Genomic DNA, 13,841 nt, shown 5'->3' with positions numbered 1-13,841 from the left:
TATTTCCTTTTTCCCTCAAGCTTACTTTTCCGTCTCCTTCCATTGTTCCTGGTTTTCAGACCTGATTCCTGCTATGCTACCTACTTTGTATCTTTTCTTCAGCGTATCTCTTGACTCAGTGCTCTTTAGTGTCCCTTTTCAAGTTCTCAGCCTGCCCCTCAAAGTCATTAGCTTCCCTAAGGAAGTTGCAATCTCAAATTGGCCTTTTTGCACAGTAAAGGACTGCAGAAATATTATGATGCTTTTGTTTCCTGAGTTCTTAGAATGTTCACAAACATTCTATGCCACCGAATTTGCTCAGCCAGTTGATGTCAGAGCCTTCAGTACCACAGGTTCAGTACCATAGAAATTTCTAATGAGGAAAGAAATCCAAGATACACACACACACACACACACACACACACACACACACACACCCTAGGTTATATAATCTCTAACCTTCAGTGTGGAGTATTTCTTGATAAGTTTTTATGCTCCATCCTTCCTCCAGATAAGAGCACAGGGTAACTTACAAAACAACATATAATATAAACAGAAATATAAAATATTTTATTTAACAAGATTTATGTACTGTTATACCAACAAAAAAAACTCAAAACAGTTTACACCAAACAACATAATATACTCATTGAAAATACTCATAAAATCAAAGTATTAAAAGCAAGTCAACACAAAATTGTATCAAAATAAAAATACAAACCAGCCAGCGATTTTAAAACACATATGCATCTTAAAATTGCATGTTAAAACAGAATAAAACCATGCATTCATTATGAAAATAGTGTAATAATAAGCCAACATCATCAGTTTGCCTTTCTTGATCACTCTCCTTCCAACGTGGTGTTAAACATCACAAGTCGTGATCCTCAGTGTGCTCTGACATGATTAGCCTCTTTTACTTCAGTGGATCATGGGCATGCAAAGTGCTTACCATCTTCAGTGTTTATCTTCATTCTACACATATGACTGGGTATTCTATTATACTAGTAGAGAAATACCCTTTGTGTTGATGTGGAGGTTGCATGTGTGGAGGCTGGGTTTGTCAGATCTGAGAAGACTTTTCCCAAATGCCCTCACCTTCAGGGACAAGGACGGTGGCATCTAGCAAAGAGGGCCTTCTCAGAGATGGTGATTATCTATGGAACATTCTTCCCCAAGAAGTTAGGGTGGCACCAGCACTGGTGTCTCAGGTGCTAGGCTGAAATGTATTTATTCAACAAGTTTTTAGCAGATATTTCATTGTGTCAATGCTGGTTATTACTCTTTACGCTTTACGTTTTAATCTACCTCAGTTTTCTGTTTCAGGAATAAATTATTTTTACAACCTTCTTATAAACGTTTTATTGTTCCATTTTACTATCTTACGTTGTGAGTCACTTTGAAAACTGGGAAAGTAGAAAAGCAGCATATAAATTCATGAAACTCTATATAGTGGTACCTCTAGATACGCACTCCTCTAGCTGTGTACCTTTCAGGATACGAACATGGCAAACCCGGAAGTATTTTTCCGTGTTTCACCGTGCGTGCATGTGCAGAAGCGCTCTACGCGCTGCGCACATGTGCAGAAGCGGTGCTCCGGTTGTGAATTCCTTGGGATGCGGCCGGACTTCTGGTATGGATCCCATTCTCAACCAGAGGTACCACTGTATTTATGTGTCTTTAAAAGTAAAATCCAGTATCCCACACTTAGGATTAAACACTCTGGCAACAACATGGCTTGCTATAATCTAATATATAAAGTGAAAGTTGACCTTTGGAATACATTGGCTTCATATTTGTCGCTTGACTGAGCTTATGCACATGTAAGTTCTGAGCCTTGCTAGTTTTAAAGAATGACAAAAATAGTTTTGAGAACATTATCTCCTTTTCTTCTCTCTCTCTCCCCAACCCCCAGTTTCAGGCACCCATAAAACAAAACTATGGTCTACTTAATTCCAGCAATCCTTGTTTTACTTTGCAACCTTCAGAATGGATGTCTGGTGGATATTAAAGCAAAATACTTGCTTTTCCACAACAGCAGCGCTGAGAGAAATGTGGTAAATGGCATAATGTATCATCATAAAGATTCAGTATCTTAAGAAGTTGTGTGGCTTGGGTTTTGTTTCTGTTACTTCCTGTGTTCCTAGAGATAAGAAGAGCCAAGATAATGTTAGCAAATCACCAGCCGAGATTGCTTGTACCTTGGAAGTTCGTCTCTCTGTAATCACTTTTGTACCAGAAGTTCAGTTTTGTGCCAGAAGCTCAATTCTCTTGAACCATTACCTTACCCTGAACAGCTTAGTAAATGTATATGGGGCTGGTTAATAGAACTTGTAAGTTTCTGTTCATTTTGTCTGCTTTGAACAGAATAGTGATTTATAACTTTTAAAAAATTAATAGTGGTGATGGATAGTGGTGGTATTTAACCTGTAACTGGGAGGAAGAACTATCCAATTGTAAAGTACCAGAATTGTTTTTGGTTTTTTTTAAACCCCACTATGCGCAGAGAGTTTTGGGTGGCTAGTTTTAACAGGACTTTGCTCACTACCCTGTTTTTCCAAATGTACTTAATATATTCAGTAAGGAAGACAGCCAGGGGCATCAAGCTGGGTTTGTACGTGGGTCCTGTGTCGCAAGTCACATCAGTTGAAAGTGATCCCATGAGTGTGGAAGCCAGCATTTCAGAAGGAAAAGAAGGGCCCTTAGTAGATAATCAGCATTGTCATTTCTGACAGAACTGATCACTAGTTTGGTGGGGGAGAAGAAGAGTCCAGTCATCTTCTCCTATAACCACCCAAAAGGTGAACAATGTTCACAGAAATAACTTGCTCTGATTGTTGGTTCAGTGGAAATTTGGGAAGATTTATTGTATGCACAAAATACTTCAGATTGGGGCCAGTGCCTCAAGCATATGCAGACAGCACTTCTGTCATTACTAGGATTTACATTAAGGGTGCTTTGAGGTGAGTGAATAGGGATGCCAAGGCTAGCTTGAACTGGAGAGAAGTTCCACAAAAAAGTGCTGTGACATGAGAAATTGTTTTATGAAATTTGCAGCTCTCAGAGTTAAATGTTTTAAAGGAATAATGTGCACGTTAGTAATTATCCACCACTTGCTTTAAGCAGGGCTGGATAACATATGTCCCACTAGAAGTTGCTGAACCACAGCTTTAATCCACCATGGCTGTTGGCCATGCTGGGATTGATGGAAGTCCTAGATCAGCAACATCTGGGGAGACACAGACTAACCAGCTCTGATCAAATTAAACAAAGTAGACACTGTAATAAAATGTATCTGATGTACAGGGATGCAATCTTATTGAACTCTGGCTTTGTTTTCATAGCTGGGCAAATACTGTTGAAGATGCTTGGTATTTCAAAAGAGGGGGCATGACCTAATTGGAAAGTTACATTCAGCATATGAAAATCCTTTACTTTATCACCAGACTTGCTCAGCATCCCATTCAAATGATGATCATCTGGTGGTAGGAAAACCGAGTGGCGCTGACATTCATTCAGAGAGGAAATGTACAAAATTACCGGGGCTCGCAGCCCATTACAAGATGTGGTTGTGAAACAGAAAAGCAATTTGGATGTGATGAAGTGTACTAGAGTGGAGAAGAGAAGTTATTAAGCTTGTCTTGTATTTGCCAATTGAAGTGTGAGAGGTGTTTTTGAGTGTGTTGCGGCCTTCCCTTCAAGAGGCCTTCAGCCAAATCCATAGTAGTTGCCTGTACTCTGAAATCAAAGCCCTTCATTTCATCATATTGATAGTGGTGACTGTCTCATGTTCCAATCAAGCTATCCTTTTTTAAACTAATTATCCCGATAATTGGCTGATTAGACCCAGAGACATAATGACATAAAGCATCCATGGGATTAAGTGTGCTCACTATAGAGAAGAGAGAGGTCTTACCACCTTGCTAGAAGTACGTTGGCAGGTTCTGTGGGGCCAGCTTGAGTGCGGTAGCTGAGCAGGCCCCACCACAACTGCCTTAGGCTTTCAGATGGAATAAAGGGGGAAAATTGCAGCTCCAAAGTTGCCATGGACTCTTGGTTCTTAGTAACCACTTGCCCAATCAGAATTCATTTGGAGGAGGCACTGCTGTTGCTGCATCTTGTTTTGTTAATCTGTGAAACTATTCTGTCCTATGTTTTGGTCCTCAAAAGGGCATCCCCGTTCAGTAAGCTTGGAAGATCATCAGTTTTGCAACAGAATTCTTAGGTTACTATGTGCAGCTGTTTTTCTTCAAATTCTAAACTTTTCAGTCTGGAGCTCAAACTGTATATTTCATACCATTCTGGAGAACCACTGTCATTTAGTGTGGACTGTACTGACCTTGATAGATAGACCTGTGGTCTGACTCGGGATACGGCAGCTTACTATCTGCCCCACCACCTCCACATGTGCAAGTGAAAAAGCAGTATGGACAGTGGTTTGGGGTGTGAAAACGATCAGAGGGGAAAGGATTAATCAGCTTTTCTTGGTGTGCGTTTTTTTTTAAATGCAGAAGAATAAGGAAAAACACAGAACTCTGTAACATGTAGTTTGAGTCCTTAGAATAGCTAGTATTGAAATACACGCTTTTGTTTCTTCTCATCTTCCTCTAGTTGGTTTTCCAGAGTGGCACATTGCCATTTGCAGTTCTTCTATTTGAAGGATTGTGGAGTTATCTTATCAAGGAGGTTTCTCATAATGTGACACATGGTAATACGCCAGACAGATAAAGGAATGCTGTAACTTCTGTTTTAAGTTCGCCTTTTTTAAAAAAGAAATGCTCAGATCGGTTGTTGGCATTTCTTCTTCCTATATGGAAAAGAGAACCCTGGAGAAATAATATGGTCCCCTTTTCTGTTTAAATTTGTGAAATAATGTACTTTGAAAGTTTTGGTAAAGAGTCCTGCTGAACAGGCTAAAAAACCCCCCGAAACGCTGCTGTTTCAAGTACTTTTTTATAGCCGTGGTTAGTAAATGCACTTTCAGCTGTATTTCCCCCCAGCAAAGTGGTAGCTACTGACACCTTCAATTAATTGCAGGTGTCTGCTTCTTCTTGGGTGCCCTGGGGATATATCTCATTAGGAAATGTATCTCTTATTCTAAAGAATTATAGTTAGCATCCTCTTTAGAATTATCAGTTTAAGAAATATGTTTTTATCTGAGTTCTCAATCCTTTTGTATGCATAAAAATCATCTTTGAAGTTCATGTTTTGCAACTCTAAAAAAAGAAGAAGTTCAGAGTCAGGCTTGACTCTCATTGCATGTCTGGCTCTTTAGACCAGCGATTCTCAACTGGGGGCCCCCAGGATATTCCAAGGGGGGCAAAGGTGAAAATTGTGTAAATGGGGGGGGGGGCACAGCACGAGACTAGGGGGCCACAGAGGGAAGCGAGAAGTGAAGAAAACAGAGACGTGACCAAGAAAAGAAAACAGAATATCTAAAAAGTTTCTACAGCTTTGGGATAAAGCAAAATTGTTTTTCATGTCATTTCCTACTTCATATTCGGTAGAATCAGGTTTCAGTCGTGTGAATTATTTACTCAGCCTAACGCGGAATTGCCTTAACTGAATGGACAGAGGTGGTCTTCAGTTATTCCTCACAGCAATAGAACCGGATATAAAAAAAGCTTGTTTCTGGTCATCAAGCACAAGTGTCACATTGATCGAGAAATACAAAGTATAATTTTTTAGGTAATTGTATTTTGTATTAATTATAAGTAAAACATGTTCTGTTTACAGACAAAACATTTGTCTGTAACAAGACAAAGAAAGGTAGCATAAATAGCTACCTTTCTACTGGTAGGACGGTGGGGGCACGGTCAATAAAAGGTTGAGAAACAACACTGCTTTAGACTGTCTGCAACATTTAATGCCATTAAAATTAAGACAGTTTTTCCTGGCTTTTCACATTTTAGGAATAGACATGTTGTGGTTTTAACCAAAAATTCCTGATGCTTTAATTATAGTCACCCTTCCATTTCTCTATACTGTACTTTATTAGAACGCCCCTTGTCTTCAACTGTCTACAGAGTTTGGACTTGGGGCCCTTATGAATGCCAGACATGTGAGCTGTAGCTTCTTCCTGTAACTCCTACCTGGAACACCACAGCAGACTGTGATTGTTCCCATTTCTCACTTTTAGGTACTCCAGGGGGCAGTAGGTGGTCGCATGAAGTTTATTGTTAACAGCCTTTGAGTAAAGGCATTAAACTTCCAGACTTCTCAAGACTGGCTAGTGAAGACTAGCCTCTGATGGCTTTCTTAAAAAGAAATAAAAATGAATTAGGAACTATAGTAGCTGGTTAGAGCAGGTTCTTTTTCATCTTTCCTTTTGATTATACTTCAAACAGTGTTAGTGATTTAAAGCCTTCAGATGCTATGAAAAGGAATGAGATGCTTATAGTTCAGTTCTTGATTACACTGTGAAGTTATTATGATGGTGCAATATTTTATGCTTGGCTAAGTATAGATTTTGAATAAAAGAATTTAATTACACTGAATAAATACTGGAGAAAGTTCTCCAGTTACATTTCATTAATGGTTCATGCTTCTAGCAATGAACTAATTTAATTTCATTCCTGCTGCTAAAGGTCTCTGTGTGTGTTTGTGTATCCCCTCCCAATGTTTTTATTGAAAATGTAAATCTGTTAGAACATAAATGCAAACGAAATGATACATATCTAACTACTTGTACATACTTTATGCTTTGCGCTTCTTGGTGCTGTTGGATGTAATAGTGTATAGCAAACTTATAATTGCATTTCTATCAACTGTAAATGCATAAATTTGTTATATAATTTACCCACCAATATTTACAATTCTCTCAGTAGTTACTGAGCTTCTACTTAGGTTACTTCTAATTGCCCTAAAAGCTGACCCATGATATACCGTAATTAGTGAGTTTTTCCTCTCCCTTAATTAGTTATCTTCTTGTATTAACTAAATTCTTTAGAGGTTCTAACTAAATAGGAAGAAATTGTATTTTACAATCCCATTGATGTCAAGTCTACAGCAGGGGAGGAGAAAATCAACTTTTATTCTCTATCTGAACTTAGTATTTATTTGTAAAAACAAATTGCATGGAAATATTTCCAAGTAAACCTGCTGTTGTTACACAGACACCCAGCCTGCTTCAGTTTTGTATGGGGAGGGGAAGTAAAAAAGGGTTCTGGTATCATTTCCACCGAGTCTGCATTGCATGATCCTTTTTGTTTTCCAGTTCCCTGCATAGTGCATATTGTGAGAGTGAAAATACAGTGGTACCTCGTGTTGCGTAACCTCCAGCTTACGGAATCTTCGGGTTACAGCCACTGCAAACCTGGAAGTGGATTTGCCGCTCGCGCGTGCATGCACAGAAGCGGTCCTCCGGTTACAAAATTTTTGGGATGCAGCCGGGCCTCTGGAACGGATCCCATTCATAACCGGAGGTACCACTGTAGTAGATTGGAAGAAGCTATACATGAAGGTGCTTGCAGCCTATTTTTTCTTTCCCCTCCCCTTCTGCGAGAGAAATTGGGGCTATATGAGAAGAAAAAGGAAAGAGTCGATTGCCATGATGGTAGAATGGACCACTGCCGGATTAAACCCTGTGGAGGCCTCTAGGCAGTTGAAATCTCAGGGCTCTCCTCACAAATTATATCATATTATTTTGATCCGTTGTCATGAGGTCCCTAAAAAGTGTAGGGCCCATAGGCTGGTGCCTACTCTGCCTATTTGGTAACCTGGCACTAGAATGGACTATACTATTTTATACTAAAGAACCTCCTGCCCACAGGCCAAATGTAGCCCACCAGAAACTTTCTAGGCCACACTCCTCACCATGTGTTCCCTAGCTGTTGGGCCAGTGATGGAGCAAAGCCTATCCACTTTGTACTGGCCACTGATAATGTGAAACCACAGCCAGTATGGAAGTAGATCAAGTTCATGAAGCAGGAACAAAGCACTCTGCTTCTCCAACCCAATCCGCTGTTGCTTCCATGCTGTGAGAAAAGGGAGTCTTATATGCAGTGTAGAAGTAAAGTGTGATAAAATGTGTGCTGAGTTGCAGTCCTGTATTTGTGTGTGTCTCTCCAACCCGGTATATACATTGTGTGGGTGAATCCTATAACAGGTGGTGAGAGCAGTGTTGTTTGTATGGTGGTTGTGGCAGAAATGGGATCAGAAAAGTATTTAAAAACCAACACACAATGTCTTGCTTTAATAAATGAGAACAATTTATCCCTTAAAGCTGCTCTTCCCCCCTAGTTTTTTTGGAAATATTTTGTGTGACCTACTTGAGCAAACATGAAAAATGGTTTTTCTATCCTTTTGTGACAGGGCAAGCTTAAGGATGAGTTCCAAAGTCTCTTGGCGTAGGTAGCTGTAATAGAATGAGTATTAATTAATCTTTGACTGCTAATGCCTCACCTCTTCAGCATCTATATTTGTCTTCCCAACTCTTGCTAATTATAGGTAGTTTTTAAAGGGCAGCATTTCCCAAGGCTAATGCAGGATAAGTTCAAGAGGTCTTTTCAGTTTTACACACTAGAAGCACAGAAACTTACACATTTCTTGCCATAAGAGTTTCAAGAGTGATTGCCATAAAACAACAAGCAGCTAAATTGCATCCATGGTGTGAACAATACCAACATTCAAATATCTAGGTGTGTAAAAAAGTATTAACCTGATGCTGAAAATATGTGAGACTTGAAGTCAGGTGCGCTTCACTGGGGAGAGTGTTCTGAAAGCAGTGGTACTGCAGAAAAGAATCTGTATGTTTTAGATTTGGAAGGTCAAGATAATATTTTTTGGCTGGCATGCTTATTTGTGTTATGAAAAAGCAAAAGTAAATAAAGGTTTCACAAACCATATAATTGGGAAAAATTGTATAGAATATGGGATAAATATAAAAACTTATTGGAGACTAAAACACCACTTTGGTTTTTACCTTTGGAAGCCATAGCGGTGAAAAAGAAAAATACGATGGAAAGTTGAACGACTTATAGAAATTTGCTGAGAGAGGGAGGGTGGAGAATTTAAATTAAAAGAGTTTAAGGATTTATCAGGGATGTTAACAACATGGTTACAATAGCATCATTTGAATGAAGTATTTAAAAAGGATATGAAGTGGATGTTTGAGGAACAACTATCACAACTAGAGAGAGACCTGTTAAACTGTAACGTTGAAGTGATATCTAAAACGTATAAGATGTTATTGGAATGGGAGACAAAGGACTAACAAGTGAAATATTCAGTGATAGATATTGGTCATAACATAGAAATGGAAGCATAGGAACAAGCATAGGAATATGGATATAAAATTTACAGCATCTTATGGTTTAAGAGAAAATTATATGAAAATGTTATATAGATGATACCCAACACCTAGTAGATTGGCAAAAATGTATAAATCAAAATTGAATAAGTGTTGGAAATGTAAAGAGAAAGGAGGTATCTTTTCCATATGTGGTGGTCTTGCAATAAGGTTAAAGCTTACTGGGAAATGATATATAATGAATTGAAAAAGATGCTTAAGATTCATTAAAAAAAACCCCAGAAGCCTTTATCTTAGGAATTATGGAATCAGAACTACCTAAATAGAAATTTATTTATGTATGTGCCCATAGCTGCAAAAATGTTACTTGCCCAAAAATGGAAGGAAGAAGAGGTCCCAGTGACATAAGAATGGTTACTGAAACTAATGGAGTATGCTATGCAGAAATGGCAAAACTTACTGGAAGAATAAAAAATCAAGATAATAACCTTTTTAGAAAGGAAAAGAAATGGTTTATTGAGTACAAATAAACTGTAAGCAGATCAAGATATTGGCAGGATTGTTATATATTTTTGAAACTGCAGGTTTTTATATGATATATATATATGAGAATAGATGAATAAAATAAGACAATTTAGAGTATGAAGGAGAGGACAAAAATAAGTGTAAAGAACTGAAGGGGAAGGGAGTTGAAGTCGGGTATGTTAAAATTATCATTGAATAATTGTAATGTATATAAATGAAAATTATAAATTATATAAAAAAAGAAAAGGTCCTTACACAGCCTCTTTCTGCACCTCCCACGGAGAGCATAATTAAATAAGAGCATTTGAAGATGACCTGAGGGTCTGGGTAGGTTCGTATGGGCAAAGAAACTCCATTAGTCAATGGGGTCCTGAGCCACATAAAGCTTTATAGGTTAAAGCTAACACCTTGAATTTGACCTGCAAAGTTGGTTGCTGCTAGTTTGTTGATTCCATGTCACAAGCACTCCAGGGGACAGATTGATACCTTCTGGGGAATAGTTAGTGCAGGTGCCGAACCAGTCCTGATGTGGAAGGAGAGCGTGGTCAATCCCCAAGGCTGGAGGGAATTATGGTTCAACAACACCTGGAGGGCCAGAGTTTGCCCACCCCTGACTTGATGCTTTCTGTTGCTGTTCCATGACAGCCAATCCTGTTGGATCACTATGGCAGAAGCCAAAGTACTACCTTTTGCCTCTGTTGAAAGGCGGAACTATTCTGTTTCTAGGGCAACCAAAACAGAAGGCAGCAGCAGAATGGAAAGCTGGCGAGCTGGTAACTGGGGGAGACCCAGTGGAGTATTAGTTAATTTTGTCTTTCCAGTCTGTTTAAGCTCTCTCTCTCTCTCTCTCTCTCTCTCTCTCTCTCTCTCTCTCTCCTCTCTCCCCACACACACTGAGGCATTATCTTTCCTTTTTGTGTGCGCGCTGTGGTTTAAATTGCTTCATATGGAACATATGTGCCGCTACGTTTGCTTCATTAGCTGAGGCATGCAGATATTTGTGGTAATTGCCTTACTGCAAAAGGCAATATGGAATTTTTGTTGGAGTCTCTCTCTCTCTCTCTCAATTATTCTAGATCACTGGCAGTGTTATTAGAAGCAACCCCAGTGGCCAGACTTAGACATGGTTGTACCTTTGGTGAAAAGTCCTAGTGACACTCTCACACTGTTTCTCTATTTGTTTGTTTGTTTTCATGGTGCAGAAATGAAAAGTGGCAGCAGGAAAATTATGCCCCTCTCTAACCCGGCTGCATGGCATTGCTCTGTGGTAAGGCCAGATCTGGATAGGCTTGTATACAATCCCTTATAGGTCTTTGTCACTCATAATCTGACAACAACACAGGATGAACTGTTTATGACTGCAAGGGATAAATATATACACATGCTCAGAATAAACTGGAGTTTTTACATGGCCATTAAATGCCTGTTTTTAATAAATCGATTGCCCCCCCCCCAATTTAAAAGCTTTAAGCAAGTGGTGCTTTTGTTAATGCACACAGTTTCAAGCCAACTATTGCAGTTCTCTTAGTGCTGTTCTCATGTCCAGGACTATCCAGTATTCCTTTCTATCAATAATATACTTTTTTGACACCTGGAAAAATAAATTATTGCACAGTCTATTCAGACAGGACAAAACAGTAGGTGAATATGGAAATCCTGTCACTAGTGAATTGCACATTCCCGGTGAAAACTGTTAGGATTCCTGCTCCGTGTTTGCAGTCATGAGATTGTTGTCTTTCACATGATGGTGTATGTTTCCATTCCACAGTATGGGAAGTGATGGAGACAGGATGTTTTGGTATTACTGTATTCCGTGAAGTGGGACTATTCTCCTTTGTTTTCTCTCTTTGCTGTCTGATGAGAAAGAGGAAGGCAATTGAAGAAGAGACAAAAACAGAATACGGTTACCAATTTAGAAGTGGAGGGAAAGAACATTTATAAACCAAATGAGATTAGAAACTGTTTTCAGAGTTATTTCAAGAGACTTTATGCACAAGGGCCGGTGAATGAAAAAGAAATAGAAGAATTTCTTAAAAAATATGGATTACAAAAAATTTCTGAACAAAGTAGAGTGATTTTGAACCAGAAGATAACTGACCAAGAAATTGAGGGAGCCATTCAAAATATGCAATTGGGAAAATCTCCAGGACCTGATGGACTGACCTCCAGATACTACAAAGCTTTGAAAGAATGGCTTATGCAACCGTTGAAGGAGGTCTGCAACGAAATTTTAGAGGGGAAGAAGGCACCTGAATCGTGGAAAGAAGCTTACATTACACTTATACCAAAGACAGAGACTGAAAAAAACCAGGTTAAGAACTACCGCCCTATATCACTACTCAATGTGGATTACAAAATTTTTGCAGACATTTTGGCAAAAAGACTGAAAAGAGTTTTGGTGGGGGAGATTCATAAGGACCAAGCGGGCTTTCTTCCAGGAAGACATTTGTCAGACAATGTGAGAAACATAATAGACATTATGGAGTTATTGGAAGTTAATATTAACACTAAGGCAGTTTTAATATTTGTGGACGCGGAGAAGGCCTTTGACAACATTTCTTGGAATTTTATGAGAAAGAATCTTCAAGGGATGGGGGTAGGCCAAGGTTTTGAAAATGGTATAAGTGCAATTTATTCTGAACAAAAAGCAAAATTGATTGTAAATAATGTGGTTACAGAAGAGCTTGCTATTGAGAAAGGGACACGACAGGGATGCCCAATATCCCCACTACTTTTTATATCGGTCCTGGAGGTCTTATTAAACATGATTAGAGAGGATCAGCTGGTTAAAGGGATTCAGGTCGGAGCTAAACAGTATAAACTGAGAGCATTTGCAGATGACCTAGTTTTAACCTTGCAAGAGCCAGACACTAGTACGAAAAGAGTCTTAGAATTAATACAAATATTTGGTCAAGTAGCAGGTTTTAAGCTGAACAAACAGAAAACGAAAGTACTGGATAAAAATTTAACAGCTGTTGAAAGGGAGAAGTTTCAGAGTGAAACTGGTCTGACAGTAGCAAAGAAGGTGAAATACCTAGGGATTAATTTGACATCTAAGAATGTGAACTTAGTTAAAGACAATTATGAGAAATGTTGGTCAGAAGTTAAGAAAGATCTAGAAACATGGTCAAATTTGAGACTTTCCTTGTTGGGCAGAATTGCAGTTATCAAGATGAATGTCTTGCCGAGAATGCTGTTTTTGTTTCAAACATTGCAGATTTTGGACAAAATGGAATGTTTCAAGAGGTGGCAGAAAGATATATCTAAATTTGTCTGGCAGGGCAAAAAGCCCAGAATAAAATTTAAGATATTAACAGATGCAAAAGAAAGAGGGGGGTTTGCCCTGCCGGACTTAAAGCTTTATTATGAATCAGCGGCTTTTTGCTGGCTGAAAAACTGGCTGCTTCTTGAAAATACAGACATTTTAGATTTGGAAGGGTTCAATAATAGATTCGGCTGGCATGCGTATATATGGTATGACAAGGTTAAAGTTCATCAAGGTTTTAAAAACCACATTGTTAGGAAAGCATTATATAATGTGTGGACCCGGTATAAAGATTTGTTAGAAAACAAAACCCCTAGGTGGTTGTCACCAATGGAAGCCAAGGAAGTAAAAAAACTTAATATGGAATCAAAATGGCCAAAATATTGGGAAATTATAGAACATGAGGAGGGAAAAGTGAAATTGCAGAGTTATGAGAAATTGAAGTCAAAAGTAAGAGATTGGCTACATTACTATCAGATAAATGAAGTTTTTAAACAGGACAGGAAAATTGGCTTCCAGGTGGAGAGGTCAAAATTAGAAACAGAGCTTTTGGAACCCAGTACTAAAAATTTGTCAAGAACGTATAACTTGCTGTTGAAATGGAATACACAGGATGAGACGGTTAAATCAGCTATGATTAAATGGGCACAAGATATCGGTCATGACATTATGTTTGCTGACTGGGAACAGTTATGGACCACCGGTATAAAGTTTACGGCATGTAATGCCTTAAGAGAAAACATTATGAAAATGATCTATAGGTGGTACATGACCCCAGTCAAGCTTGCAAAAATTTATCACACGCCCAATAATAAATGTTGG

General features: G+C 38.7%; 1 protein-coding gene and 1 long non-coding RNA gene across 5 annotated transcripts in view; one reads left to right on the top strand and one right to left on the bottom strand.

Annotated features, from left to right (window-relative positions):
* Window positions 1–13,841, bottom strand: part of LOC310760174 — a 69,522-nt gene that overhangs the window by 20,163 nt on the left and 35,518 nt on the right. The window contains exons 5-6 of one of the 3 annotated variants that reach the window (XR_014546819.1): window positions 8,250–8,335; window positions 2,005–2,122 (exon numbers count right to left, since the gene is read on the bottom strand). The exons of 1 other annotated variant lie outside the window; for it this stretch is intronic. This is a non-coding gene — a long non-coding RNA (uncharacterized lncRNA). The remainder of the gene's footprint in view (window positions 1–2,004; window positions 2,123–8,249; window positions 8,336–13,841) is intronic. One more of the 3 variants, XR_014546820.1, reaches the window with a different exon arrangement.
* Window positions 1–13,841, top strand: part of UBE3D (ubiquitin protein ligase E3D) — a 62,142-nt gene that overhangs the window by 38,058 nt on the left and 10,243 nt on the right. The window lies entirely within an intron of this gene.

The sequence above is a fragment of the Podarcis filfolensis genome (genome assembly GCF_964270895.1).
Source record: "Podarcis filfolensis genome assembly, chromosome: 3".
In the NCBI taxonomy this organism is placed as follows: Eukaryota; Metazoa; Chordata; class Lepidosauria; order Squamata; family Lacertidae; genus Podarcis; species Podarcis filfolensis.
This window is presented reverse-complemented; position numbering and strand designations above follow the sequence as displayed.